Source organism: Phyllobates terribilis, unplaced genomic scaffold (genome assembly GCF_046119375.1).
Source record: "Phyllobates terribilis strain yellow unplaced genomic scaffold, ASM4611937v1 Scaffold_8__6_contigs__length_399053987, whole genome shotgun sequence".
Taxonomy (NCBI): domain Eukaryota; kingdom Metazoa; phylum Chordata; class Amphibia; order Anura; family Dendrobatidae; genus Phyllobates; species Phyllobates terribilis.
This window is the reverse complement of record NW_027362768.1, coordinates 256,306,389-256,333,493: the sequence shown is the minus strand read 5'-3', so window position 1 is coordinate 256,333,493 and position 27,105 is coordinate 256,306,389.

Here is a 27,105-nt window from a genome sequence, read left to right as displayed (position 1 = left end):
CGGTGAGCGCCGAGGATCTCGAGCAGTGAGATGCCCGGGTGAGCACCGAGCAGTAGCAAGAATGCTCGCTCATCACTAGTAGCAGTAGTAGTAATAGCAGATATGATCAAATCTTTTGAAATTAAAATTCCCAGGATTTGTAAAATTTTTCTTAAAAATTGACCTTGCAGTAAATTGATTCACCGCAATTTGCAATACTGCAGAGCCTTTAAGTAGCCTGAAACATGTATCTTAGATTCTATGGTCTCCTATGACTGTATTTAACCTCTTTGGAGCTCCTTAGCACAAACGCAGCCAATGTGTCAAAGTTACCTCACCATAGAAATGCAAAGTAACAAGTAGCAACCAACAGCCCATTTAAAGGGGTTGTCTGGGCTTGGGACAAAATTCTGCATCAACTCTATTTCACTGCAGACTAGTGTTGAGCCACCCCCGTAGTGTTCGAGTTCGGTTCGGTTCGTCGAACACCCGTGTGTTCGCCGAACTGTTCGTCGAACACCTTCGAACACCGTTAAAACCAATGGCAGGCAAACAAAAACACATAGAAACACATAGAAAACACCTTCAAAGGTGTCCAAAAGCTGACAAACTGCTCAGAAGACACAACTAACACATGGAAAAGTGACAAGTACATATAGTCATGCGAAAAGAAAAGAGGTGGAGGAGTAAAAGGAGGGGGAGACACAGATATAGGCATGTCATGCCCTTCTAAAATCCAAAAAGTGAGAAGCCGACACGTTCAGTCCGCTCCTGCCCGTGCCACCTCCGCGTCGCCGGGTTTGTGCCAGAGCCGCGGTGAACGCTGACGGCCAGCCCCCCTCTCCCAATACTGGTGCCTGTCCGCTGGTGGGTCGAGCGAGCCCCCCTGTGGTGGAGGCAGCTCTAAGCTTTTTAATTTAAATTGTCTCTCTAATTTGAATGAATACACTTTAAATCCATTTACAAGGATCTATTGGAGGGCAAGTCTCATGCCAGCAGCCGCGTAATTCCAGCTCCAGTAGCGTCCACTAAAGCTGCTGCAGTTAAAAAGCTTTTATAAGGATTGAGCTCGGCTGTCCACCGCAAGGCATCCTACTGCCAGTCCCAGCCCCTATGCCTTGGGGTGCCTCCTGATGCTCTTCACTGAGTATCCCGTGGTCCCGAAGCATTTCCTTTGAAAAAATTAAGTGTCCAAACTACAGGTGGTGTAGCTTGCTTAACAGCCGGGATAATCTGCTGACTATCAGACACTGCTACTAGGCACAAAGTATTTCCTGGGCTAGATGCAGTTAAAAATTTGTAATTAGATACTCTCGTTGGATGCTGAGAAAGCATTCCATAGAGTCTCCTGGCACGCCATATATGATTCTCTTAAAAAGCTTGGGGTAGGGGTCTAGGGGACCCTTTTATAGCCAAAATCACGGCCCTGTATCGCAATACGTCACCTAGGCTGAAGATGAATGGAAATGTAGCACCCTGAGGGCTCGGTTGCTACAGAGGTATTGCACCTCACCCAGAGGTGTGATATCTCACTCTCAGGTAAGGATGTAGTGTGGATCAGGACCCGACACCTGCATGCATTACACCACATTGCCGTGGGGCAGGGCGACCAATATGCCCCTGAGATGGGCACGACAGTCCCTGTCCCTGGCTGGAGTGGGGGGAGGGAACACTGAGGAAGGGGAACCCTGTAGTGCAGTAGCAGGGAGGAAGCAGTTCCTGGGTGCATTGAGAAGGGAGTATAAAAGGTGGGCACCATCTTAGTTCAGTGCAGAGAAGTCTGAGCAGAAGTGGCAGGGAGCAGGAGCTCTGCATGAGCTCTGCTCCGGAGGCGGGCCTAGTAACAGAGGCCCAGGCCTGGAAGAGGGAGAAGGAAGGAAGAGGAGCGGAGAAGGCTCCAGGAACAAGGAACGAAGGGATCCCAGGGGTGCGGACGGGCGAGTCGCCACCGCACGCCCGAATCCACCTGCGTGGATGGGTCAGGCCAAAGGGGGAGACCGGTCCCCGAAACTAGTGGAGGCAGGAAACGACCCTCAGCTAGAAACAGGAGGCTGTGACATTTTATGTGGCGCAGCCCCTCGATATACCCGCTAGGAAGGCACCACATAGGGTCAGGGAAACTGGCGCCAAGTTTACCAAGAGGAGGCCCGAGGCAGCCGGACAGAAGGGTTGGTAAGAAAGGCCAGACAAAGGACACACAAAGGGGGTCCTGTGAAGCGCTCCAAAGTTATCTGGGAGTTGTCTGAGCCCCTCACCTGGTGAGCACAGTACGACGTCGGCAGCCGTTACCTGCAGACGTGGTCTGGATAATAAGAACTGTGAGTAAAGGCCCTGGACTGCATCACTGACTCCGTGTCGTTACTGCTGCTGCCCTGCACCATCACCCCCATCCTCCGCATACACTGCCCTGAGGCTATACTCCTCCCGTGGGGAGTTATGCTACGCTCTGCTGCACCCACAACACCAGCCTCAGCGGTCTGCCCTGGAGCGGCGGTTCACTCCGACCGCAATCCACGGGTGGCGTAGTCGGACATTTAAACATCAAAACCACATAAATAGTTCCGCCACTGGTTTGACCACCCTGAGCCACGGAACCGGGTCGCCGCCACGGAGACTACAACCACCAGCATCCACCAAATAGGGTCCGGCTCCGGGTGTCCCAAGGCCCAGGGGGTGCATCAGAACATTTTCATCACCTTTCACAATCACCAATGGGATAAGGCAGGGATGTCCTCTGTCCCCTCTCTTATACATCCTAGTGACGGAGCACCTGCTCTCATCAATTCGCCATAACCCCAATATTAGGTGGATTGAGGTGGGAGGCACCGAGTACAAGTGCTCTCTATTTGCTGATGATGTACTAGTATATATCACTCAATCACATATATCATCCATGCTGTTATGGCTGAAATAGATCACTTTGTTACATGGTCAAATTTTAAAATCAATGCAGCGAAGTCTGAGGCCCTCGATGTCTCCCTCCCCAAATCCATATAGGATTCCATCCAGTCCAACTTTCCCTTTGCCTGGCCCTCACAGGGTATCAAATACTTAGGAATTCCTATTCATAGAGACCTCTCCCATCTATGTTATCTTAATTTTGGGCCCTTTATTGAACAACTCCATACATACCATGGTTGGCAAGTTAGAACTGTAAGATTCACTACGTGAACCACTGGTGTTTTGTGGAAAAGCACATGTACACTGTGTTCCAAATTATTATGCAAAAAGTGTTTAGGAGTGATAAGGGAAGAATTTGTTTGTTTGTCAGTTAAACTCATTGATGGTGATGTGTGTCAGGGCTCTTTATATCACTGTAAGCAATTGCAGACACCTGTGCTAATTAGTTTGGCAGGTGTGTCCAATGAAAGGCAAGACTACTTAAGAAGGCTGTCTCACATTATTAAGCAGCCTACATTTTCTGCCAAAATGGGAAAGAAAAAGGATGTGTCGGCTGCTGAGAAGCAACAAATTGTGGAGTGTTTAGGTCAAGGCATGACTACAATCAACATTGTGCGATGATCAGGATGAAGTGTCTTGGCAATCAAGAAGTATGTAGCTGATTCACAGTACACACGTGTGCGTGCTGATAAGGGCAAATTGAGGACTCTTTCCTACAGGCAATTACGTCAGGTTGAAAGAGCAGCGGCAAAAAAGCCTTGTCATAGCAGCAGACAAGTTTTTGAAGCTGCTGGTGCCTCCAATGTCCCCCGAACAACAAGATGCAAGGTCCTTCAGAGGTTTGCAGCTGTGCATACTCCATCCTGTCGACCTCCTCTATCCACTTCACACAAGCAGAAACGGCTCCAGTGGGCCAAACATTACATGAAGACTGATTTCAAAACTGTTTTGTTCACGGATGAGTGCCGTGCAGCGCTCGATGGTCCAGATGGATGGAGTGGAGGATGGCTGGTTGATGGACACCCCACGCAAACACGGCTACAGCGCCAACAAGGAGGAGGTGGAGTAATGTTTTGGGCTGGAATCATGGGGAGAGAGATTGTCGGCCCCTTTAGGATCCCTGAAGGCGCTAAAGATGAACTCCATAATGTATGTGGATTTTCTCAAACAGCACTTCCTGCCATGGTTCAAGAAGAAGAACCGTGTATTTCACAGCAAGATCATTTTTTTTCATGATAATGCACCATCTCATGCTGCACATAAAACATCTGCATCTCTGGCTGATATGGGCATAAAAGGGGACAAACTTATGGTGTGACCCCCATGCTCCCCTGACCTCTACCCCATTCATAACCTTTGGAGCATCATTAAAAGGAGTGTCTATGATGGCGGGAGGCAGTTCACATCTAAGCAACAGCTCTGGGAGGGTATTCTGTCCTCATGCAAAACAATTGAAGCAGAAACCATCCAAAACCTGACAAATTCAATGGACGAGAGAGTTCAGAAGCTCCTTTCGAACAAGGGGTCCTATGTGAAAATGTAACATCACCTAGAATAAAGTTTTGAGTTGAAAACTGTTTGATTTCAGTTTCTAACAACCTGCTAATGCTTATAATTTCAAAAATGACCATTTTTTTGGTCTTTATTAAAATGAAAAGGTTGATCGAAAAGTTTGGGGGATCTAAGAGTGTGGCAACCCAGTAGTCATGATTACTTCGAATTCTGACAATATGAGGGTCATGTTGCAGGTAGTGCAGCAAGAAGGCACTTATATGTCTTGCGCATCTCGGAGCCCCAAAATTATTTTCCGGGCTAGATGCAGCTAAAAATTATTATTAATTTTAAATCTGGTGAAGGTTTAGTATAGATGGCCTAATAGGATCAGTGCTGCACACTGTTACAAAGCCCAAATTATTTTCCAGTCAAGATACAGATAAACATGATTAGTAATTTAAAATCTGGTGGAGCTTATTATAGATGGCCTAATAGAATCAGTGCTGCACACTGCTGCAAAGCCCAAATTATTTTCCAGCCAAGATACAGATAAACATGATTAGTAATTTGAAAGCTTAAAACGGTTGGTAGGGTGATTTTAACCAATCATCAAGCTTTTACTCTCCCCAGGATGACACAGGGGTAGAAAAGTCGTTTCGGATCCATGATTTGTTCATCTTTATGAACGTGAGTCTGTCTACATTATCAGTGGAGAGCCGCGTGCGCTTATCTGTCAGCACACCACCAGCAGCGCTGAACACACGTTCAGACAGAACGCTGGCTGCGGGGCATGACAAGATCTCCAAGGCGTAAGTGGCTAGCTCCGGCCATTTATCCAGATTGGAAGCCCAAAAAGAGCAAGGGTCCAGTGACACAGTCATGGCTTCAATGTTTACTTGGAGATACTCCTGTACCATCGTCTCTAGGCGTTGACTATGTGTCAGACTTCTTGTCTCCTGTGGCCTTGCATAGGATGGGCTAAAAAAGTGGTGAAATGATTCCGCAAAATTGATGTTACCAGCAGATACTGTGGTTCTGTTACGGTTTGAGTGCTGAACACTTGACGGTCCCACGGTTGGCAAGTTGGAACTGTGAGATTCACTACGTGCACCACTGGTATTTTGTGGAAAAGCACATGTAAGATTCTGCAACAGTCTCTGCTGATACTCCTGCATGCGTGCATCCCTTTCTATGGCAGGAATAATTTCTGCAAATTTACTTTTGTACCGGGGATCTAACAGTGTGGCAACCCAGTAGTCAGGATTATTTCTAATTCTCACAATTCGAGGGTCATGTTGCAGGTAGTGCAGCAAGAAGGCACTCATGTGTGTTGCGCATCCAGGAGCACCAAGTCCCTGTTGTGTTGGTGGCGAGGTAACAATCATGCTTCCTTCCTCTGTCCTCTCCCCCCAACCTCGCACAACAGAAATGTGATCAAGGTCTCCCTCATCTGATGAGTCTTCCATCAGTTCGTCCTCCACTTCTTCCTGGGCTCCTGCACCTTCCTCACTAGTTTGGCTGCTACCATGCGCCCTGGTAAAACCATCTCCCCCACCCTCACATGCCTGCCGCCTTGGTGCTGCCGACCGTCTGGACCTTGCAGATGTTAGCCCTTCCGCATACAACTCCTCCTCCTCTACTTCCTCCTCCTCCTCTTGTGCCACCACCTGACTCCGAATTCTGTTTAACATGTGCTCCAGCATGTAAATCACCGGAATAGTCATGCTGATAATGGCATCGTCAGCACTAAACATCTTCGTCGCCATTTCAAAACTGTGCAGAAGGGTGCATAGGTCCCTGATCTGAGACCACTCCTCCAGCGTGATTTGCCCCACCTCTGGATCTTGTTGGCCCAGGCTATACGTCAGAACGTATTGCACCAGGGCTTGTCGGTGCTGCCACAGTCGCTGCAACATGTGCAGAGTTGAATTCCACCGGGTAGGCACATCGCATTTTAGCCGGTGAAGTGGCAGGCCCAACGACTTCTGTAGAGATGTAAGTCGCTGAGCTGCGGGATGCGAACGGCGGAAGTGAGCACACAGCGACCGTGCCCTCTGCAGAAGGCCATCTAGTCTGGGATAGTGGGCTAAAAATTGCTGGACAACCAGGTTCAACACGTGAGCCATACAAGGCACGTGTGTGACATTGCCCCGGCGAAGGGCCGCACTCAGGTTTGCAGCATTGTCGCACACGGCCTTCCCTGGTTTCAGGTCCAGTGGAGACAACCATTCATGAAATTGGTTCTCCAGAGCTGACCACAACTCCTCAGCTGTGTGACTCACATTTCCCAGACATTTCAATGTAAAAACCGCCTGATGATGTTGAGCCCTACTGCCAGCATAGTAAGGAGGTGTGCAGGATCCCTTCTGCGCAGTTAGAAAGCTTGTGGCATGACCAGACAGGCTTTGGGTGCAGGTGGAAGACCGAGAGGAGGTTGAGGAGGCAGAAGCAGTGGAGGAACTTTGACATAAAGAGGATTGACGCACAACTCGTGGGGACGGCAAGACTTGGACAGCAGCCCCTTGTCCTGCTGTCACCATAGTTACCCAGTGCCCAGTCAGCGACATGTAACGCCCCTGTACATGCCTACTCGTCCAAGTGTCTGTGGTGAAATGCACCCTGTCACACACAGAGTTTCTCAAAGAAGCGGTGATGTTGTGTGCGACATGCTGGTGGAGCGCAGGCACACCTTTCTTTGAGAAGTAGTGCCGACTGGGCATCTGGTACTGGGGCACTGCGACGGACATAAGGTCTCGAAAATCCTCTGTGTCCACCAGGCGGAAAGGCAGCATTTCTGTAGCCAAGAGCTTGCAGATGGTGAAATTCAACCTCTTAGCTTTCTCATGGCTAGGAGGAAATGGTATTTTACTTGTCCACATCTGAGGGACCGAGGGCTGGCTATTGTGCTTAGACGGGGTTGATAAGGGTGTCCCCGGCAAACTGCCGGTCTGTGAGGAAGATGCAGGCGGACATGTTAGGTTGCCTTGATCCAAAGGTGGTGCTATCGATGTCGGACAGTTCTCAACACCAGCTGGTGTTACCACCTCCAAAGAAAATGATGACCTGCCAATCACGCTGGCTGTTGCGGGTAAAGAGGTGGCAGGTCTGCGCCCCAAAACAGGTGTGACTGCTGTCCCCCCAGTCACAGAGGATGACGAGGCCGCGGATGCACAAGATATGGCAGACGGTGGTTGGCCCGGCCGGCTAGGCCGCATTGTAGCACACTGAGCTTCCCACTGCAACTTATGCGTCATGTCCATGTGCCGGTTCATGCATGAAGTACTCAAACTATGTATTTTTTGGCCTCTACTTAGCTTTTGCTGACAAATGTTACAGATAACACGAGTTGGGTCATCTTTATCGATCTGAAAAAATGCCCAGGCTATGCAAGGGTTAGCACCCATGCGACCTGAAGAGCCACCACGACTTGTGGTGAGAGGCAGAGTTGTGTTTGAGGATGCAGTTGTTGACGTGCTTCCAGTACTACGTCTCTGTCCAGGAAGGCGCAACCTGACCTCGTTGTCACTAGTGTAGCACCCTGAGGATTCGGCTGCTACAGGGGTATTGCACCTCAAGCCAGAGGTGTGATATTCCACTCTCGGGTAAGGATGGAGTGTGGAACTGAGCTCAGTTAGCTGCATGCACTACACACATCCCATTTCCGAGGAACAGACCGATGGTACTCCCACTAGAGAAATGTGCAGGTACGACAGTGTCTGTTCCTGGCTGGAGTGGGAGGGGGGTGGAACATCCCAGTAGTGTAGGGGCAGATAGGGGGAGCAGTCTGGGTAGTGCTAGGAGCTCATTGGGTGCTGGTCACCTGAGCTCACACATAGAGGGAGTATATAAGGTGGGCACCATCTTAGGACAGGGTCTTTTGCAGAGTGAGGTCAGTCTGTCAGAGCTGAGTCAGAGAAGCAAAGCAGAGGAGAAGAGCAGCTCCAAGGCCCAGAGAGAGAGAGGAGAAAGAAGGACCCAGAGGGGGAGAAAGAAGGAACTCCAAGAGCCCAAATTAGACCAGAGGGTGAAGAGTTGGCAACAGGGTACCGGATCCCAAGCTGGCAGAGGCTACAGCACATCTTAGCCAGGAACCGGAGGTCGTGGGCAGGACCGATCTGCCACGATCACCCACCAAATCCACCCGGAAGGCAGACCAGGAATAGGGTCAGGGAACCCAGAGTAAAGGGTTTACCACCAAGAGGCCCGAGGGAGCCGGACATAGGTGGATCCCTGGTGGGGAAGGCCAGAGAAGAGGACAGGACAGAAAGGGAGCTCAGGACCACGCTCCAGAACTGCCTGGGGGTTGGCTGAGTCCAGGACCTGGTGGACGCAGCACGGCTCGGGTGGTCACTTAAGGCCAGAGTGACCACAAGAACAACTGCAGTAAGTAAACAAACCCTGAACTGCACAGCCCGACTCTGAGTCTCATTTCAATCCTCGCTGCACCATCACAACCCCCATCCTCTGCAACTGACCCCCTGAGGCTATACCCCTCCCGTTGGGGGTTATACTATCTGAGCTGCACATACATCACCAGCCTCAGCGCACCCTGCTGCAGCGGCGGCCGTATTGACCGCAATTCAACGGGTGGCGTAGTCGACACAAAGAACTAATAACATCTGTAGGACTGCCACACACTGAGCTTGACACCCTGGGCACGGACCGGGTCACAGCCACTCGGAGACTACAACCCCCATCTGATCCGGTTCCGGGTATCCCCAACAACACTGGCCCAGGGGGCGCGTCAACTTTGGCGTAGTCGGCAGGATAACGTGCCCGCAACAACCGGGTACTGCGTGCCTGAAGAATAGTTCCAAATTTACCTCAAAAAGAAGTCTCCCACCGGTTCCGGAGGGTCCCCGCCATCGGGCCCCATCACAGGTCGTTTCCCGCCGGTTGTCCGCCATTTGCAGCTTTTTCCTGCCATCCATGGAGTTTCCCGCCACTGGGAGACGATTCCCGCCATTTCCGAAGATTTCCCGCCTTGGGGGAGCGGACGCCATTATGGGCGTGCCAGAGGGTGGCAAGAGGCCACCTCCCATCGTGGGCCAGGTCGAAGAATGGCGCCAAAAGCGGAAACCGCGCCCACCAACAGAGACTGTGATGCTGGAAGTGTCCATCAGCGTAAGAGAACTGCCCCTGGAACTGACAAGCACCACGTTGCCCCGGGACCACCCTCAATGTGGGCGGAGACAGAAGAAGAGAACAAAGATGGGTGTCGCCTGGAGCAGTCTGGAGAGAGCGCACCCGGAGACAAGACGTCTGGAAGAGAGTCCAGAGAGAGCCTACCCGGAGATGGAGGGAGAGCCAGGCAGCACCGACCCAGCGGTCAGGAGCCTGATGCGGGCCGCCACTCCAGGCAGCACCGACCCAGTGGTCAGGAGCCTGTTGCAGGTCGCCACTCCAGAAGGCCTGCTGGAGATCCTAACACAGCTCCCCCGAGACCGGGAGTGTGCACAGACCGCGCTGGAGGGCCTCGCACGGAGGATGGCCCGGGTACAGCGAGAGACGTTGGCGGAGTGGAGCCGAGAGATGGCCCAGCAGACCGAAACCCGTCAGCGGAGCACGCCACCCGAGACGAGGAGACAGACCGCCTCTGAGGATGGCGCAGGAGGACTGAAGGCCGGAGACGGCGCCGAGAAGGGAGCCGAACGAATGGAGGCAGGTAAAGGGGACATCACTACCCCGAGCCGGGAAACCGCGTGCCTGCCCCAGCTCCCCGTCGCAGAGCCCGAAGTACCCCCTGCCGTGCCTGTCGCTGCAACGTCACCGCCGCAGACTAGGCCTCAAACGGAAGCCGCGACCCCTGTGACGTCACACGCCTCGACCCCGAGCGTGGCCAAGCAGGAAGTACCATCGGCCTGGTCGCAAGGCCTAGTACCCCCGGGCGCCGGAATACCAACAGCGCCCCCTACCTCCGCGGAGCCCCCGGCCTGGTCGCAGGGCCGAGTAACCACGGGCGCCGCCGTTCTTACGGTGCCCTTTTCCTTTAGAGTGCCCCAAGCCTGGTCGCAAGGCCTGGTCAACCCGGGCGCCGCTACCACCACGGCGCCCATAACACCTAAAGTACCGCACCTGGGTGAGGACCTGTTCGCCCAGCATACGTGCCCGGATGGGCAGCCCTTCGTTTGGCCCCAGGAATACATCCAGCTGGAGCTGCAAAAAGCAAGGGCCATGTGCGAACCCCTGATCCCGGCTCCAAAGCCCATAAAGAGGATCTCGCCCCCGCTAGAAGAGACCCAGTTTGAGTGGGATCCCACCGGAGAAGACCTCATGGGGTTCACTCAGGAGACTCGGGCAGCCGCAGCGGAGCGTGCAGAGTGCTGCCGCCAGCAGCTCGAGGTCTTTGAGAGGGAGCGGAGAGAGAGGCGGGTCCGGGAACAACAAGCCCAAATAAGGAGCGCGGAGCAGAAGAGCCGGACCAGGAGAAACCCCCGTGCAGCGCATGGTCCCCGTACCATCGGGACTGTGATAAAGTTCAATCTGCAGCATGGGTGGGGTTTCATCAGGGATCACCGCACCCCAGGCGACGTCTTCGTGACCAGGAGAGACGTTGAGTCCCACCTACCGGAGGGACACAGAGGTCGTGACCTGTATTTAGGGGACGAGGTCACCTTCACCCGGCACAAGTGTGCCAAAGGACCCTACGCCCTCCATGTGCATCGCCTGACGGAGGAGGAGCTGCGGTGTGAGGAGGAGCAAGAGGACCCGGACGGGTCTGAAACTGAAACTGTCCACAAAGAAGGAGCAGGAGGACGCCGTCGTTGAAGTACGGTAGAGAGAGACTGTATAAAGTTGCCCGTCAGGGTATAAGAACTGTTCTAGTTAAAATATAGTCCCCGTTGGGACCAGCCAAGAGTGAACTGTTAATCCCGTGTGTCCCTATTCCCACTGACCGAGGACTGAGAGCGGTCATTCCTTCCCTAATACCTGGCCGAGGACTGAGAGCGGCCATATCCCCTTGTATATAGTTGCGCTTCCTAAAGCGCCCCCTACCGGTTTTATAGGAAACCGTGTTTCTTCAAGAGACTGTCGCACTTTACCCGGTCACAAGTTGCACCGTGACCGGAGGAACCAGAAACAAGAATGTTTATATGAAAAGTTTATTGCTGCTGATGATGTTTTATATGTTTATGTTTTATGAAAAAAAAAATGTATGTTTGTGGATGTTTATATCTTACAGCCCGAGGACGTGCTGTGATTTACCAGGGGGGAATGTAGCACCCTGAGGATTCGGCTGCTACAGGGGTATTGCACCTCAAGCCAGAGGTGTGATATTCCACTCCCGGGTAAGGATGGAGTGTGGAACTGAGCTCAGTTAGCTGCATGCACTACACACATCCCATTTCCGAGGAACAGACCGATGGTACTCCCACTAGAGAAATGTGCAGGTACGACAGTGTCTGTTCCTGGCTGGAGTGGGAGGGGGGTGGAACATCCCAGTAGTGTAGGGGCAGATAGGGGGAGCAGTCTGGGTAGTGCTAGGAGCTCATTGGGTGCTGGTCACCTGAGCTCACACATAGAGGGAGTATATAAGGTGGGCACCATCTTAGGACAGGGTCTTTTGCAGAGTGAGGTCAGTCTGTCAGAGCTGAGTCAGAGAAGCAGAGCAGAGGAGAAGAGCAGCTCCAAGGCCCAGAGAGAGAGAGGAGAAAGAAGGCCCCAGAGGGGGAGAAAGAAGGAACTCCAAGAGCCCAAATTAGACCAGAGGGTGAAGAGTAGAGATGAGCGTTGTTCTACTCGAACTGTTCGCCAATCTCAAATTCGAGCTGTTTTGGGCGGTGTTCGAGCCGGTCGGCGAACACGAACAATTTGAGAAAAATTCGGCTGTTCGAGGTTATGTTCGATAACTGTTCGTGCACCAAAATCATAACTGGATTTTTTCTCAGTAATGATGAAAATTAATGTTAATACGCAGTTTGAGTGTACAGCAGGGCGGGGGGAGGGGCAGGGGATGGATCTCTGCAGGAACAATGAAGATCTCCATTTTTTTTCTCTTTCCCGCATTTGCAGTGGGGAGGTGCAATCTGTCAGCCTATCAGCAGCGCACACACGGAGCGAAGTGCTTTTTTTCACACAAGCAAGGGCATGTGTGATTGGCAGTGTATGTCACATGTCCTTGCCCTATAAGACCAAGCCATTTTCCCCGTCGCCACCATTTTCTCACTGCTGCAGCTGCGTGTTAGACGGCACCGCTGTTGCTGTGTGTGCTATACCTTGTTAATTTCAAGCCAATTTTCGCACAAATATACAGATAGCTTGGGAGTAGGGAATAGTTGTGATTGCAGTCCTTTTAAGGACTAGGTTACAGCATTTCCTACGACTTTTATCAGGGAGGTCTGTGCTCTTAAATAGATAGGTTGTGGGAGTAAAGACTAATTGTAATTGGAGTCCTTTTCAGGACTAGGTTACATGAGTTCCTATCAGTTTTTGCCAGGCAGGTCTGTGCCAGTGCTGTGCAAGTTTTTTTCACAGCATTTGGCTGAATCTAGCAAAGCTAATCCTTTTTGGCCTATTGCAGAGTGTGTTAGTCAGTGGAGTAGCCTATCTGTGTTGCAAGATATAACACCTGCGTATAGAATACCAATTTTTTTACTGCACCTAGTGAAGTAAAATCTTTTGGGCATAGCATCATTCTATTAGTCCATCTATACTGACCTCCATCAGGTTGCAAACTGAATATAATTTTTTTCTGCATCTAGCTCTGAAAAAATATTTGGGCTTCTAGCGGTGTGTGGGACTTGGTCTATTAGTCCATCTATACTGACCTCCATCAGGTTGCAAATTAAAAATAATTTTTTTCTGCATCTACCTCTGAAAAAATATTTGGGCTTCTAGCAGTGTGTGGGACTTGGTCTATTAGTCCATCTATACTGACCTACATCAGGTTGCAAATTTAAAATAATTTTTTTCTGCATCTAGCTCTGAAAAAATATTTGGGCTTCTAGCGGTGTGTGGGACTTGGTCTATTAGTCCATCTATACTGACCTCCATCAGGTTGCAAATTAAAAATAATTTTTTTCTGCATCTAGCTCTGAAAAAATATTTGGGCTTCTAGCGGTGTGTGGGACTTGGTCTATTAGTCCATCTATACTGACCTCCATCAGGTCGCAAATTAAAAATAATTTTTTTCTGCATCTAGCTCTGAAAAAATATTTGGGCTTCTAGCAGTGTGTGGGACTTGGTCTATTAGTCCATCTATACTGACCTCCATCAGGTTGCAAATTAAAAATAATTTTTTTCTGCATCTAGCTCTGAAAAAATATTTGGGCTTCTAGCAGTGTGTGGGACTTGGTCTATTAGTCCATCTATACTGACCTCCATCAGGTTGCAAATTAAAAATAATTTTTTTCTGCATCTAGCTCTGAAAAAATATTTGGGCTTCTAGCGGTGTGTGGGACTTGGTCTATTAGTCCATCTATACTGACCTCCATCAGGTTGCAAATTAAAAATAATTTTTTTCTGCATCTAGCTCTGAAAAAATATTTGGGCTTCTAGCAGTGTGTGGGACTTGGTCTATTAGTCCATCTATACTGACCTACATCAGGTTGCAAATTAAAAATAATTTTTTTCTGCATCTAGCTCTGAAAAAATATTTGGGCTTCTAGCGGTGTGTGGGACTTGGTCTATTAGTCCATCTATACTGACCTCCATCAGGTTGCAAATTAAAAATAATTTTTTTCTGCATCTAGCTCTGAAAAAATATTTGGGCTTCTAGCAGTGTGTGGGACTTGGTCTATTAGTCCATCTATACTGACCTACATCAGGTTGCAAATTAAAAATAATTTTTTTCTGCATCTAGCTCTGAAAAAATATTTGGGCTTCTAGCGGTGTGTGGGACTTGGTCTATTAGTCCATCTATACTGACCTCCATCAGTTGCAAATTAAAAATATTTTTTTTCTGCATCTAGCTCTGAAAAAATATTTGGGCTTCTAGCAGTGTGTGGGACTTGGTCTATTAGTCCATCTATACTGACCTCCATCAGGTTGCAAATTAAAAATAATTTTTTTCTGCATCTAGCTCTGAAAAAATATTTGGGCTTCTAGCAGTGTGTGGGACTTGGTCTATTAGTCCATCTATACTGACCTCCATCAGGTTGCAAATTAAAAATAATTTTTTTCTGCATCTAGCGCTGAAAAAATATTTGGGCTTCTAGCGGTGTGTGGGACTTGGTCTATTAGTCCATCTATACTGACCTCCATCAGGTTGCAAATTAAAACTAATTTTTTTCTGCATCTAGCTCTGAAAAAATATTTGGGCTTCTAGCAGTGTGTGGGACTTGGTCTATTAGTCCATCTATACTGACCTCCATCAGGTTGCAAATTAAAAATATTTTTTTTCTGCATCTAGCTCTGAAAAAATATTTGGGCTTCTAGCAGTGTGTGGGACTTGGTCTATTAGTCCATCTATACTGACCTCCATCAGGTTGCAAATTAAAAATAATTTTTTTCTGCATCTAGCTCTGAAAAAATATTTGGGCTTCTAGCAGTGTGTGGGACTTGGTCTATTAGTCAATCTATACTGACCTCCATCAGGTTGCAAATTAAAAATAATTTTTTTCTGCATCTAGCTCTGAAAAAATATTTGGGCTTCTAGCGGTGTGTGGGACTTGGTCTATTAGTCCATCTATACTGACCTCCATCAGGTTGCAAATTAAAAATAATTTTTTTCTGCATCTAGCTCTGAAAAAATATTTGGGCTTCTAGCAGTGTGTGGGACTTGGTCTATTAGTCCATCTATACTGACCTACATCAGGTTGCAAATTAAAAATAATTTTTTTCTGCATCTAGCTCTGAAAAAATATTTGGGCTTCTAGAGGTGTGTGGGACTTGGTCTATTAGTCCATCTATACTGACCTCCATCAGGTTGCAAATTAAAAATAATTTTTTTCTGCATCTAGCTCTGAAAAAATATTTGGGCTTCTAGCAGTGTGTGGGACTTGGTCTATTAGTCCATCTATACTGACCTACATCAGGTTGCAAATTAAAAATAATTTTTTTCTGCATCTAGCTCTGAAAAAATATTTGGGCTTCTAGCGGTGTGTGGGACTTGGTCTATTAGTCCATCTATACTGACCTCCATCAGTTGCAAATTAAAAATAATTTTTTTCTGCATCTAGCTCTGAAAAAATATTTGGGCTTCTAGCAGTGTGTGGGACTTGGTCTATTAGTCCATCTATACTGACCTCCATCAGGTTGCAAATTAAAAATAATTTTTTTCTGCATCTAGCTCTGAAAAAATATTTGGGCTTCTAGCAGTGTGTGGGACTTGGTCTATTAGTCCATCTATACTGACCTCCATCAGGTTGCAAATTAAAAATAATTTTTTTCTGCATCTAGCTCTGAAAAAATATTTGGGCTTCTAGCGGTGTGTGGGACTTGGTCTATTAGTCCATCTATACTGACCTCCATCAGGTTGCAAATTAAAACTAATTTTTTTCTGCATCTAGCTCTGAAAAAATATTTGGGCTTCTAGCAGTGTGTGGGACTTGGTCTATTAGTCCATCTATACTGACCTCCATCAGGTTGCAAATTAAAAATAATTTTTTTCTGCATCTAGCTCTGAAAAAATATTTGGGCTTCTAGCAGTGTGTGGGACTTGGTCTATTAGTCCATCTATACTGACCTCCATCAGGTTGCAAATTAAAAATAATTTTTTTCTTCATTTATCTCTGAAAAAATATTTGGGCTTCTAGCAGCGTGTGGGACTTGTTCTATTAGTCCATCTATACTGACCTCCATCAGGTTGCAAATTAAAAATAATTTTTTTCTGCATCTAGCTCTGAAAAAATATTTGGGCTTCTAGCAGTGTGTGGGACTTGGTCTATTAGTCCATCTATACTGACCTCCATCAGGTTGCAAATTAAAAATAATTTTTTTCTGCATCTAGCTCTGAAAAAATATTTGGGCTTCTAGCAGTGTGTGGGACTTGGTCTATTAGTCCATCTATACTGACCTCCATCAGGTTGCAAATTGAATAAAAAAATTTTCTGCATCTAGCTCTGAAAAAATATTTGGGCTTCTAGCGGTGTGTGGGACTTGGTCTATTAGTCCATCTATACTGACCTCCATCAGGTTGCAAATTAAAAATAATTTTTTTCTGCATCTAACCCAGCCAATAGTTTTGGCCTAATACCACAGTTTGGCCACTCAGCTCTGCTCGGTTACCATCCATTGTTTTTTTGTGCAAACAACTCCATAGTTGTGAATTAGTTAACCACCAAAATGAGTGGAAAAAGGCCTGCTGCTGGTGGAAAGGGGAATAGGCGTGTTGGGAACGGGAAAAAAGGTTGTGTCCGTGGGGTAGGTGCAGAAGAAAGACCATCTTCCAGCCAAACTAAAATGTCTACTTCTTTTAGCGGACAATGTGATAAGATCCCTTTCTTACGGCCACGCCAATCGCTACAAATTCCAGATGAGGCACAAAAACAGCAGGTGCTTCAACGGATATCAAGTGCTCCTTTAAGTGGGCTCTCCTCCACATCAACTTCAACATCACAAATACTCCAGTCCTCAAAGGTGTCACCCAAATCGCACTTGCTTCCTCACAGCTCCCAAATCTCCAGCTGCCCGTCTGAGTGTGAGGTAGAACAGATGGTTGAGTCTGCAGAGCTGTTTACTCATACTATAGCCTGGGAATCAGAGGTCGACTCCAGCACTTCTGTGAATCCAGACGAGGAAATGATCTGCACTGATGCCCAGAATCTTTATGAGTCGGATCCAGGACCAGACGCAGAAGGTTCTGACCATAATGTAGACCCTCATTCCCAAACTGTAACTCCTGTTGGTGGAGACAATGAGGAAGACAATGATAAGACTCAAATACCTGATTGGAGCGACAACTTTAGTTTTTTGTCAGGGCAGGAACAGGTTGGCTCTGAGGACGACGGGTGTGATAACGCACAGGGTGATGATGATGAGGTCGGAGATCCCACTTACTGTCAACCCACAGTCAGCCAAGAGATGAGGTCAGCAGAGGAGGTGGAGGAAGATGCTAGTGACGACGAGGTCAGGTTGCGCCTTCCTGGACAGAGACGTAGTACTGGAAGCACGTCAACAACTGCATCCTCAAACACAACTCTGCCTCTCACCACAAGTCGTGGTGGCTCTTCAGGTCGCATGGGTGCTTAGCTTTGCATAGCCTGGACATTTTTTCAGATCGATAAAGATGACCCAACTCGTGTTATCTGTAACATTTGTCAGCAAAAGCTAAGTAGAGGCCAAAAAATACATAGTTTGAGTACTTCATGCATGAACCGGCACATGGACATGAAGCATAAGTTGCAGTGGGAAGCTCAGTGTGCTACAATGCGGCCTAGCCGGCCGGGCCAATCACCGTCTGCCATATCTTGTGCATCCGCGGCCTCTTCATCCTCTGTGACTGGGGGGACAGCAGTCACACCTGTTTTGGGGCGCAGACCTGCCACCTCTTTACCCGCAACAGCCAGCGTGATTGGCAGGTCATCATTTTCTTTGGAGGTGGTAACACCAGCTGGTGTTGAGCGCTGTCCGACATCGATAGCACCACCTTTGGATCAAGGCAACCTAACATGTCCGCCTGCATCTTCCTCACAGACCGGCAGTTTGCCGGGGACACCCTTATCAACCCCGTCTAAGCACAATAGCCAGCCCTCGGTCCCTCAGATGTGGACAAGTAAAAGACCATTTCCTCCTAGCCATGAGAAAGCTAAGAGGTTGAATTTCACCATCTGCAAGCTCTTGGCTACAGAAATGCTGCCTTTCCGCCTGGTGGACACAGAGGATTTTCGAGACCTTATGTCCGTCGCAGTGCCCCAGTACCAGATGCCCAGTCGGCACTACTTCTCAAAGAAAGGTGTGCCTGCGCTCCACCAGCATGTCGCACACAACATCACCGCTTCTTTGAGAAACTCTGCGTGTGACAGGGTGCATTTCACCACAGACACTTGGACGAGTAGGCATGGACAGGGGCGTTACATGTCGCTGACTGGGCACTGGGTAACTATGGTGACAGCAGGACAAGGGGCTGCTGTCCAAGTCTTGCCGTCCCCACGAGTTGTGCGTCAATCCTCTTTATGTCAAAGTTCCTCCACTGCTTCTGCCTCCTCAACCTCCTCTCGGTCTTCCACCTGCACCCAAAGCCTGTCTGGTCATGCCACAAGCTTTCTAACTGCGCAGAAGGGATCCTGCACACCTCCTTACTATGCTGGCAGTAGGGCTCAACGTCATCAGGCGGTTTTTACATTGAAATGTCTGGGAAATGTGAGTCACACAGCTGAGGAGTTGTGGTCAGCTCTGGAGAACCAATTTCATGAATGGTTGTCTCCACTGGACCTGAAACCAGGGAAGGCCGTGTGCGACAATGCTGCAAACCTGGGTGCGGCCCTTCGCCGGGGCAATGTCACACACGTGCCTTGTATGGCTCACGTGTTGAACCTGGTTGTCCAGCAATTTTTAGCCCACTATCCCAGACTAGATGGCCTTCTGCAGAGGGCACGGTCGCTGTGTGCTCACTTCCGCCGTTCGCATCCCGCAGCTCAGCGACTTACATCTCTACAGAAGTCGTTGGGCCTGCCACTTCACCGGCTAAAATGCGATGTGCCTACCCGGTGGAATTCAACTCTGCACATGTTGCAGCGACTGTGGCAGCACCGACAAGCCCTGGTGCAATACGTTCTGACGTATAGCCTGGGCCAACGAGATTCAGAGGTGGGGCAAATCACGCTGGAGGAGTGGTCTCAGATCAGGGACCTATGCACCCTTCTGCACAGTTTTGAAATGGCGACGAAGATGTTTAGTGCTGACGATGCCATTATCAGCATGACTATTCCGGTGATTTACATGCTGGAGCACATGTTAAACAGAATTCGGAGTCAGGTGGTGGCACAAGAGGAGGTGGAGGAAGCAGAGGAGGAGGAGTTGTATGCGGAAGGGCTAACATCTGCAAGGTCCAGACGGTCGGCAGCACCAAGGCGGCAGGCATGTGAGGGTGGGGGAGATGGTTTTACCAGGGCGCATGGTAGCAGCCAAACTAGTGAGGAAGGTGCAGGAGCCCAGGAAGAAGTGGAGGACGAACTGATGGAAGACTCATCAGATGAGGGAGACCTTGATCACATTTCTGTTGTGCGAGGTTGGGGGGAGAGGACAGAGGAAGGAAGCATGATTGTTACCTCGCCACCAACACAACAGGGACTTGGTGCTCCTGGATGCGCAACACACATGAGTGCCTTCTTGCTGCACTACCTGCAACATGACCCTCGAATTGTGAGAATTAGAAATAATCCTGACTACTGGGTTGCCACACTGTTAGATCCCCGGTACAAAAGTAAATTTGCAGAAATTATTCCTGCCATAGAAAGGGATGCACGCATGCAGGAGTATCAGCAGAGACTGTTGCAGAATCTTACATGTGCTTTTCCACAAAATACCAGTGGTGCACGTAGTGAATCTCACAGTTCCAACTTGCCAACCGTGGGACCGTCAAGTGTTCAGCACTCAAACCGTAACAGAACCACAGTATCTGCTGGTAACATCAATTTTGCGGAATCATTTCACCACTTTTTTAGCCCATCCTTTGCAAGGCCACAGGAGACATGAAGTCTGACACATAGTCAACGCCTAGAGACGATGGTACAGGAGTATCTCCAAGTAAACATTGAAGCCACGACTGTGTCACTGGACCCTTGCTCTTTTTGGGCTTCCAATCTGGATAAATGGCCGGAGCTAGCCACTGACGCCTTGGAGATCTTGTCATGCCCCGCAGCCAGCGTTCTGTCTGAACGTGTGTTCAGCGCTGCTGGTGGTGTGCTGACAGATAAGCGCACGCGGCTCTCCACTGATAATGTAGACAGACTCACGTTCATAAAGATGAACAAATCATGGATCCGAAACGACTTTTCTACCCCTGTGTCATCCTGGGGAGAGTAAAAGCTTGATGATTGGTTAAAATCACCCTACCAACCGTTTTAAGCTTTCAAATTACTAATCATGTTTATCTGTATCTTGACTGGAAAATAATTTGGGCTTTGTAGCAGTGTGCAGCACTGATCCTATTAGGCCATCTATACTAAAGCTTCACCAGATTTAAAATTAAAAATAATTTTTAGCTGCATCTAGCCCGGAAAATAATTTTGGGGCTCCGAGATGCGCAAGGCACATAAGTGCCTTCTTGCTGCACTACCTGCAGCATGACCCTCATATTGTCAGAATTCGAAGTAATCATGACTACTGGGTTGCCACACTCTTAGATCCCCCAAACTTTTCGATCAACCTTTTCATTTTAATAAAGACCAAAAAAATGGTCATTTTTGAAATTATAAGCATTAGCAGGTTGTTAGAAACTGAAATCAAACAGTTTTCAACTCAAAACTTTATTCTAGGTGATGTTACATTTTCACATAGGACCCCTTGTTCGAAAGGAGCTTCTGAACTCTCTCGTCCATTGAATTTGTCAGGTTTTGGATGGTTTCTGCTTCAATTGTTTTGCATGAGGACAGAATACCCTCCCAGAGCTGTTGCTTAGATGTGAACTGCCTCCCGCCATCATAGACACTCCTTTTAATGATGCTCCAAAGGTTCTGAATGGGGTAGAGGTCAGGGGAGCATGGGGGTCACACCATAAGTTTGTCCCCTTTTATGCCCATATCAGCCAGAGATGCAGATGTTTTATGTGCAGCATGAGATGGTGCATTATCATGCAGAAAAATGATCTTGCTGTGAAATACACAGTTCTTCTTCTTGAACCATGGCAGGAAGTGCTGTTTGAGAAAATCCACATACATTATGGAGTTCATCTTTAGCGCCTTCAGGGATCCTAAAGGGGCCGACAATCTCTCTCCCCATGATTCCAGCCCAAAACATTACTCCACCTCCTCCTTGTTGGCGCTGTAGCCGTGTTTGCGTGGGGTGTCCATCAACCAGCCATCCTCCACTCCATCCATCTGGACCATCGAGCGCTGCACGGCACTCATCCGTGAACAAAACAGTTTTGAAATCAGTCTTCATGTAATGTTTGGCCCACTGGAGCCGTTTCTGCTTGTGTGAAGTGGATAGAGGAGGTCGACAGGATGGCGCATGCACAGCTGCAAACCTCTGAAGGACCCTGCATCTTGTTGTTCGGGGGACGTTGGAGGCACAAGCAGCTTCAAAAACTTGTCTGCTGCTATGACAAGGCTTTTTTGCCGCTGCTCTTTCAACCTGACGTAATTGCCTGTAGGAAAGAGTCCTCAATTTGCCCTTATCAGCACGCACACGTGTGTACTGTGAATCAGCTACATACTTCTTGATTGCCAGGACACTTCATCCTGATCATCGCACAATGTTGATTGTAGTCATGCCTTGACCTAAACACTCCACAATTTGTTGCTTCTCAGCAGCCGACACATCCTTTTTCTTTCCCATTTTGGCAGAAAATGTAGGCTGCTTAATAATGTGAGAGAGCCTTCTTAAGTAGTCTTGCCTTTCATTGGACACACCTGCCAAACTAATTAGCACAGGTGTCTGCAATTGCTTACAGTGATATAAAGAGCCCTGACACACATCACCATCAATGAGTTTAACTGACAAACAAACAAATTCTTCCCTTATCACTCCTAAACACTTTTTGTATAATAATTTGGAACGCAGTGTACATGTGCTTTTCCACAAAACACCAGTGGTTCACGTAGTGAATCTTACAGTTCTAACTTGCCAACCGTGGTCTGTATGGAGTTGTTCAATAAAGGGCCCAAAATTAAGATAACATAGATGGGAGAGGTCTCTATGAATAGGAATTCCTAAGTATTTGATACCCTGTGAGGGCCAGGCAAAGGGAAAGTTGGACTGGATGGAATCCTATATGGATTTGGGGAGGGAGACATCGAGGGCCTCAGACTTCGCTGCATTGATTTTAAAATTTTACCATGTAACAAAGTGATCTATTTCAGCCATAACAGCATGGATGGATATATGTGATTGAGTGATATATACTAGGACATCATCAGCAAATAGAGAGCACTTGTACTCGGTGCCTCCCACCTCAATCCACCTAATATTGGGGTTATGGCGAATTGATGAGAGCAGGTGCTCCGTCACTAGGATGTATAAGAGAGGGGACAGAGGACATCACTGCCTTGTCCCATTGGTGATTGTGAAAGGTGATGAAAATGTTCTGACGCACCCCCTGGGCCTTGGGACACCCGGAGCCGGACCCTTTTTGGTGGATGCTGGTGGTTGTAGTCTTCGTGGCGGCGACCCAGTTCCGTGGCTCAGGGCGGTCAAACCAGTGGCGGAACTATTTATGTGGTTTTCATGTTTAAATGTCCGACTACGCCACCCGTGGATTGCGGTCAGAGTGAACCGCCGCTACAGGGCAGACCACTGAGGCTGGTGTTGTGGGTGCAGCAGAGCGTAGCATAACTCCCCACGGGAGGAGTATAGCCTCAGGGCAGTGTATGCGGAGGATGGGGGTGATGGTGCAGGGCAGCAGCAGTAAGGACACGGAGTCAGTGATGCAGTTCAGGGCCTTTACTCACAGTTCTTATTATCCAGACCACGTCTGCAGGTAACGGCTGCCCACGTCGTACTGTGCTCACCAGGTGAGGGGCTCAGACAACTCCCAGATAACTTTGGAGCACTTCACAGGACCCCCTTTGTGTGTCCTTTGTCTGGCCTTTCTTACCAACACTTCTGTCCGGCTGCCTCGGGCCTCCTCTTGGTAAACTTGGCGCCAGTTTCCCTGACCCTATGTGGTGCCTTCCTAGCGGGTGTAGCGAGGGGCTGCGCCACATAAAATGTCAGAGCCTCCGGTTTCTAGCTGAGGGTCGTTTCCTGCCTCCACTAGTTCGGGGACCGGTCTCCCCCTTTGGCCTGACCCCTCCACGCAGGTGGATTCGGGCGTGCGGTGGCGACTCGCCCGTCCGCACCCCTGGGATCCCTTCATTCCTCGTTCCTGGAGCCTTCTCCGCTCCTCTTCCTTCCTTCTCCCTCTTCCAGGCCTGGGCCTCTGTTACTAGGCCCGCCTCCGGAGCAGAGCTCATGCAGAGCCCCTGCTCCCTGCCACTTCTGCTCAGACTTCTCTGCACTGAACTAAGATGGTGCCCACCTTTTATACTCCCTTCTCAATGCACCCAGGAACTGCTTCCTCCCTGCTCCTGCACTACAGGGTTCCCCTTCCTCAGTGTTCCCTCCCCCCACTCCAGCCAGGGACAGGGACTGTCGTGCCCATCTCAGGGGCATATTGGTCGCCCTGCCCCACGGCAATGTGGTGTAATGCATGCAGGTGTCGGGTCCTGATCCACACTCCATCCTTACCTGAGAGTGAGATATCACACCTCTGGGTGAGGTGCAATACGTCTTTAGCAACCGAGCCCTCAGGGTGCTACAGTTCCATTTATCTTCAGCCTAGGTGACGTATTGCGATACAGGGCCGTGATTTTGGCTATAAAAGGGTCCCCTAGACCCCTACCCCAAGCTTTTTAAGAGAATCATATATGGCGTGCCAGGAGACTCTATGGAATGCTTTCTCAGCATCCAACGAGAGTATCTAATTACAAATTTTTAACTGCATCTAGCCCAGGAAATACTTTGTGCCTAGTAGCAGTGTCTGCTAGTAAGCGGATTATCCCGGCTGTTAAGCAAGCTGCACCACCTGTAGTTTAGACACTTAATTTTTTCAAAGGAAATGCTTCGGGACCATGGGATACTTAGTGAAGAGCATCAGGAGGCACCCCAAGGCATAGGGGCTGGGACTGGCAGTAGGATGCCTTGCGGTGGACAGCCGAGCTTGATCCTTATAAAAGCTTTTTAACTGCAGCAGCTTTAGTGGACGCTACTGGAGCTGAAATTACCGCGGCTGCTGGCATGAGACTTGCCCTCCAATAGATCCTTGTAAATGGATTTAAAGTGTATTCATTCAAATTAGAGAGACAATTTAAATTAAAAAGCTTAGAGCTGCCTCCACCACAGGGGGGCTCGCTCGACCCACCAGCGGACAGGCACCAGTATTGGGAGAGGGGGGCTGGCCGTCAGGGTTCACCGCGGCTCTGGCACAAACCCGGCGACACGGAGGTGGCACGGGCAGGAGCGGACTGGCCGTGTCGGCTTCTCACTTTTTGGATTTTAGAAGGGCATGACATGCCTATATCTGTGTCTCCCCCTCCTTTTACTCCTCCACCTCTTTTATTTTCGCATGACTATATGTACTTGTCACTTTTCCATGTGTTAGTTGTGTCTTCTGAGCAGTTTGTCAGCTTTTGGACACCTTTGAAGGTGTTTTCTATGTGTTTCTATGTGTTTTTGTTTGCCTGCCATTGGTTTTAACGGTGTTCGAAGGTGTTCGACGAACAGTTCGACGAACAGTTCGGCGAACACACGGGTGTTCGACGAACCGAACCGAACTCGAACACTACGGGGGTGGCTCAACACTACTAATGATGAGCGAGCACTAAAATTTTAATTCATTCAATTACCCTCTCCTTGTTACCCTCACTGTGTCCGAGGGATATATATGTCTAGTCTGGGGTTAATTTTTTTTTATTTTTTTTTTTCCGTTTTCCCTTTTTTTGTTTTTGTTTTGGTTTTAATTTAATTCTTGTTTTTAATTGTATACATTTTTCAGCTTTTTTTCAGATAATAACATAACTCCTCTCTTTGCACCTTATTGGATCAATCTTTATTTACTCCAAATGATTGTGTGATGCAGATGTTCCATAGAAATTAAGGATGGGATGACAGAAATATGGAAAAAGACAAAGAAAAGGGCTTGATGGACAAATTGTCATGGATATGGTGTCATGATATGAAATTCCCTGTTTAATTCCTGCTCTGTCTTTCCTGGTTCTGTGTATATGTAACTTCTATGCGTGCACTGTTGCCCTGGGACGTGGTGCGCATGCGCCGGCCTCCCTGCTGTTGGGTGCGCCTCCGGCTGTCTGTATGACGTCCGCGCACGGTCGGGCACCTCCGCTCTTTGAGCGGCGTGCCCGCGCGTGCACGATGGTGTCTTGACGGCCTGGGGGCGTGGTCTGGCGCGGGTTACGGCGGGCGCATGCGCCAGCTTCGCGTCGCTAGGGCACCAGTGCACGCCCCCATCACACATGTGACCGGTCACGTGATCGCTCACGTGACCGGCACTAATGATTCAAAAAGGGTGCCTGCTTCCCATTATTTTCACCGCCCCTTGAGAAAGCGGCCGTAGTCACCGCGAAACGCGCGTCGGGGACGCACGTGGTTTGTCCAAAAGCCCACTGACTGCCCACCACCACCCCTGGTAAGAACAACTTCTCCCCCACTGCCAATTTGAGTGACATGCCCTTTCTGGCACTTTATGTTAATATGCCTAAGAGGTCACTCTCCCCTCCTTTCATTCTGTAGGAGTGGGAGATTGGGGGAAGGGAGGGAATATGTGGAGATGCTCCTCTATCTGTCCAACTCTATAGTTTATATTAACATGCACGCTGCACCTTAATTGATGGGTCTGTCTTTGATGCTTGTTCTCTTTTTTTAGTATACTATAGTGCGCCACTAGGTGTTCAGTTTAACGACAGCTCTTCAATTTTGATATTCCATTGAGATAAATTATTGGCCTATTATTTATGCAATTTTCACTGTATTGGTTGAAAATCTTAGGTGCAGCGGTCTTTCTACTCTTATGGAAAAATCCTTTTTTCCAGTCATAAGAGTTGTGTCTATTTTTGATTAAGCATCTAATATTGAGGCAGGTCTGTTTGGGCTTATGTGGATATTTCATTGTCCACCTTGCTTTTCACTTGCTCTTTATTAATTTCCTTTTGTTTTTTGATTACAACACTTGTCTTAACTGATTGTTAATAAAATATGTGTCTATTTTTAAAAAACCATGATGACTCTGTTTTTCTCCTAGTAAAAAAATGTTGCCTTGGAGTCGGTATTTGAGGGTGTCGGGGGGGATTCTGTTCCCTTGCCCACACTCAATTTGTAGTACTTGGGCTATTTTTCTAATTATATTTATTTCTGTGGCTCACACAGTTTATTTCAGGCCCGCTATGGACTTTCGAGCCCGGGACGGAACCTGGCTCTCACAACTTAACGATGCATGCAAGGAGGACAATGATAGTAATGCAGGGGGGGGGTTCTGTATGAATGAACATACTAATAAATTTAAGGATCTCATTAGAAAGAGAACACGGCTATGGTGGAATGTGGCTTTCCTAAAAAAATATATTGAGAGGCGTCTCATACCCCGGGGTCTGAGAGTACAGATCTTTCCCTCCTTCAATGTAGAGGATGATTCTATCAAGACTAGATGGGAACAACATTCCAACATATGCTCAATTGGATACATGCACCTACTTATTGAGATGAACCAGAAATCTCTAACATTGATTGAGACCGAAATTGAACAACTACAGCTTATACTGAAGAAAGAGATGTCTAATGAGTCTTTAAAAAAATTCAATGAAGACATTGAAATTCTAGCTCAGGAACTGGCTAATGAGGTCCAGACGTTTAAATCCAAGAAATTTTCACGTGATTTACAAGATAAACAATTACAACGTATGTACAAATGGGGACATTCAAATAGACGGTCTCGCCCTCAACAGAGAGGAGGCTCTCTTTCCAGATCAAGATCAACGTCCATGTCATCCACCACGTCTGTGGAGGACCCTCACGAAAAAACGCAATTTGTGGATAATCCGAGTGCTCTGGGACAAAATCCTAGAAGGGTCCAGACTCGACAGACTAGCAAAAACAAAGGTCCATCGCAACAACGGGTGAGTGGGTCCCAGGGGGAGT